General features: G+C 46.1%; 1 protein-coding gene across 2 annotated transcripts in view; it reads right to left on the bottom strand.

Annotated features, from left to right (window-relative positions):
* Positions 1–4,095: 4,095 nt before the first annotated feature.
* Positions 4,096–4,660, bottom strand: part of LOC123516266 (cytochrome P450 315a1, mitochondrial-like) — a 26,082-nt gene continuing 25,517 nt past the window's right edge. For both annotated transcript variants that reach the window (XM_045275517.1, XM_045275518.1), the window contains one exon: positions 4,096–4,474. The gene's annotated coding sequence lies outside the window, so the exon portion shown is untranslated. The remainder of the gene's footprint in view (positions 4,475–4,660) is intronic.

Genomic DNA, 4,660 nt, shown 5'->3' with positions numbered 1-4,660 from the left:
ACAGTCCGTTTATAGTCTTTCAGGAAGTCTCTCTCTCTCTCTCTCTCTCTCTCTCTCTCTCTCTCTCTCTCAGGACTATTATCTTTACTGTCCTGCCGAGTTAGAAGGCCAACTCGTCAGCTTGCAGCAGCAGCAGCAGTAGTAGTAGTAGTAGTAGTAGTAGTAGTAGTAGTAGTAGTAGTAGTAGTAGTCAGTCTGGCTTTTCCGGCGAGGGGTGGCAGCCAAGACAAGGCCTATACACGCAGTCATAATCACGCCTACTGGCGTTTCCTCAGATATCTTCTTTAGGCCTATTATGGTTGTAGGGAAGGGTGGAGAACCAGCAGATGGCAACAGAAAGAGAAGATGAAGATGATGATGAACAACAAGAGCAACAACAACGAAGAGGATAATGATTACAATAAATGATGCAACAATTCTCGTAACAACAATAAAAGCGTCAATTAACACACGCCCAATCTCTACTAATGAGTCATGTGACATGCGCGACAAAAGAGTCTGTCTGACTGGTTGTTGGCTCTGTATGTACCTATCTATCTATTGCCATGCGTCGCCACAAGTAGCTACACTGCACATACTATACAGTTCCTTTACCAATGTTCATTTCCTTGTGTGTGTGTGTGTGTGTGTGTGTGTGTGTGTGTGTTAAATCTCAGGAGTAATAAAGATGATATACGTACATTTTCCGGATGTTTTTGGAGGAGGAGGAGGAGGAGGAGGAAATGTAGGTCTTTATTCTTACTACATAGAAAATCTTTCTTCTTTGCTATATTCGGCACGCGAGTTCCTCTTGACGTCTCACACACACACACACACACACACACACACACACACACACACACACACACACAAGGACAGGCCGACTTCAAGACTATTCAAAATACAGCAAGGATGTTTCTCGTGGAATGTTAGAAGTAATATGACTGTCAAATTAATAAAATGTTTACTATTAGAACACAATGAATGTAAATAGTAGTAGAAGTAGTAGTAGTAGTAGTAGTAGTAGTAGTAGGGGGAGGAGGAGGAGGAGGAGGAGGAGGTGTGGTTGTTGTTAATGTTTATAGTGGTAGTAATGGGGGTAATGGTGGTGGTGTTGGTGGTACACACAGCTAACAGGGCGGCCACAAAACCACTAGTGTCAAGCTGGAAAAAGAATGAATGTGAGTTTAATGAATATGTCCGTCTTGCTTTACGTGGTCCTCAGCGTGGTCCTCCCCTGCCCTGTGCCCTCATCTGCCTCCCCTCGTCCTCTTTCCGCCAAACCCACCACAGGGCAGCTCACTCATCTCTCACCCCATTCATCTCCATCTGCCAAATCAGTCCCCATGTGACTCATTCACTCATTCTCAATTTTCTTCGTCCCCTGTACCCTCATTTTTTCACTCACAGTCACTTCCCACTCCCTAACTCTCTCTGTCAGTAGCGGTTAACTCATTAGTGATATGGATGGGATGAAAGAGTGAAGATGCTTTGTTAATGAGGTGGACAGGGTGCAATAGTGAAGGTACTGGTAAATTCTCTTATTACTGAATTGGACGGGATGAAAGACTGAGGATACTGGTCAATTTTTGCGCTAGTTTAAGGGGCAACAAATGGTTGAGAATAAACGCGGCGTGGTGTGTTATTCTATTGCTGACCATGACTATCTCCCAGTACGTGCCCACACACAGCATTAACCCAGTAACGCGGAACCAATACAAGGCTACGTAGGGACAGAATAATGAGCAAACTGGCGATTCAACCACCTTGAGGAATGGATGTGGTTCTCAGGTTTACTACCTAGATGTCATTTAGTTCTTAGGAAGCATTACATTACTGAAATCTAACATAAATTTCTCTGCATTTCAGGTACTTTTTATCCCTTGCAAATTACTCTTAAATGTTTTTATATATAATTACTGTGGTATATGTGAATCTATATAATTCTAAACTAAAAATATGACGTTATAGATTATGAATATGTGTGGCTGAGCACGTGTGTCCGGCCTCCCCACCATCTCCTTGTTGATCAGGTTATTGTTATTGATGAAGGGAAGTGGCTGGAGATGCTGTCTGGCTGGGGAGTGAGGAGAGAGGAAGCCAGCTGCCTTAAGTGACTTAGAAGACGAGTGAGTGAGTGGGATGGATTGTTGATGTGAGTGGCTGGGTATGCTGATGCTGAGAGAAGTATGTAAAGGTATAAGGAGTGGATTATTATATGGTAAGTGGGATGGGTTGTAGAGAGGAATGCATGAGCTACGAGACCTTCAGATGAGCGGATTGGGAAGCTTTCTTTTGGTGTGAGAGGGATGGGTAGAAATGAGGAAGTGTATTATAGAGGTGAGTGCAATGGGTCGTAGAACTGTGGTGTGGGTTGTTTAGAGAAAGGGAGGTTGTATACTGATGAAGTTCAGTTGCTTCCCGAGGAGTGGATGTACAGAGGGTCCAAGCGAGTCACGACGAAGCAGTATCCTTGAACGCATCCACCAACCCACCCACCCGCAGACAAAGACGTAGTACAATATTCAAATCCTAAACAATAAATACGATGCCGCGATAGAAGCGATACAATACAGGTTTCCGGTGGCGAGTGGCGAGACTTAGATATTCCAAAATTTTGAATATATGCCTTAACGTAGATTCTATTTTTTCATGAAAGAAATTAAATACGTATATATAAGTATTTTAACAGCCATTCTTAGATGATTGAGAGTGGGAGGAGTTTTAGAGACAGTAGCAATAAGGGCAGGGTGGTGCAGGGAAGCGAGAAAGCGAGCAACAGAGTGTGAGGTGCGAGGTGTGATACATGTAGCGATGAATCTCGGCAAAGAATTATCTACCTCCCCCTCTAATAGACGTCAACAGTTACTCCAACACCACACATGCATGGGAATAACACATCTGAATTATAATCAAAATATATTACCAAATAAGTTATTTAAAACGAATATACAAATGCGGCTTTGATACAACGTATAAACATGCCACATAAACTTCCTAGAGGCCAGTTCCTGAGATTTCTGGACTGAATAAGTAAGGCAGCGGGGCGGGGATGGACTGAGGTGACCCTAAATGCCTGGATCACGAGGACTCTTCGCGCTGTTGGTTCCTCTCGTGGCCGTCAGTGTGGAGGGAAAGCTTCATGGCATCCTGATAAGACGGCAAGACGTCGTTTTCACTTTCATCGACTATGGACACAGTGGCGGGAACGACGTGGCGCCCCGCGTTGTGGCAGCGACCATCAGGCTTGTTGCGCGGATCACTGTGTAATTCTTTAGGTGTGAGGTGGAACTTGAGGTCGTAGGGAGGTGGCTTCACTACAGCCACATCATAGGATGGGGGCTTCTCCGCAGACCGATCTATTGCGGCTTCCTGGGTTACCTGCTGTAGGTCTGCTTCCGCGTCATCTTCATCTTCCTGGCCAGGCAAGTAAAGGATAAAAATGTAATTCAGTAAACATCTCTAAAAGAGCTCTATTTTCACTAATATTCCATGCTATCAGTGAAGCAACAATGTGATGGTGACATGTATCCCCACAAAACACTGCATGGCTATCACGAGACTACAAGATGACAATAATCTGACCTTATGCATGCGGTAAAAAAAAGTTCTCTCCGCTGCTGTACTCACCGTGGTGTCGCTCTCCACCTGCACCTGGGAGGAGTACGGGACGCAGGAGAGAACCCCACGTGTCTTGACCAGGCGGAGGAAGGCGTACGCCCCGATCATGAAGAGGAAAGCCGAGAACCCGGAAGCCATGCCCCACCAGCAATATGAGTAGTAGATGATGAAGAAACCTGCGATCCATGGGAAGATCTCGCTGCACGTCACGAGGAAGTGCCGCAGTGACGATGTGCACGCAGGATTCCTTAGCTTTCTGCAACACGCCCGCTGACACGCCCGCACCACGAAGTAGCTGTTGTTTTCCTCCTCCTCTTGAGCCTGAGGAACTACTTGAGGTATAGGCACGGGCTCCACGAGAGCCGCACACTCGCTCTCTTGGGCATCCCTGTCTGGAACTCTGTTGCTACTGGCGATGGTGGCTATGGACGTCATGCTGCCAGACGTGCAGGAACAAAGGGATCCACACTCGCTGGAAGTGTCACTGTGATCGTCATGGCCAGACGGGTCCGGGTTATGCACCACACAATTCTTCGGCGGAACGCACGACGACGACATGGCGGCATGCAGCTGAGGCGCGTCACTCAGTAACTGTCTGTGCTGCCTCCACTCAGCTCTTCTATACCACTTCAGCACGCAGCAACAGCACAACTCTAGCCCAGCATTATCTCACAATACCTGGTATAGTTACTTGCGTCGAATGGTAGGCGAAGGACCTTTCATGCCTCATTTTACGTAACAACGTAACTAAGTACCTGCTTCACGGAGGCGGTCACGCGTGCTGTACCTCACCATCACTCACGACGACACGTTAGACACTCTCAAGCACTCCAAAAGTTACTGAGCACGCTGACTTTTTTCTGTGTAATTAAACCTGTTAGGGAGTAAAGAAGGGTCGTTCTTTAAAATTCTTAGACGAACTAGGATGGCGGGGTTCGTTGGTCACTCGGAATTCACAAGCCAGACGGCAGTACGTCAAGCATAGTAATACACCAACAATGAATTTCCATGTGGATTTCACTGCGCACTAAAACTAACCCTTAACTTTTTTCATGCTATG

Source organism: Portunus trituberculatus, chromosome 40 (genome assembly GCF_017591435.1).
Source record: "Portunus trituberculatus isolate SZX2019 chromosome 40, ASM1759143v1, whole genome shotgun sequence".
NCBI lineage: Eukaryota > Metazoa > Arthropoda > Malacostraca > Decapoda > Portunidae > Portunus > Portunus trituberculatus.
The sequence above is the reverse complement of the archived record's forward strand: the minus strand, read 5'-3'. Positions and strand labels throughout refer to the sequence as shown.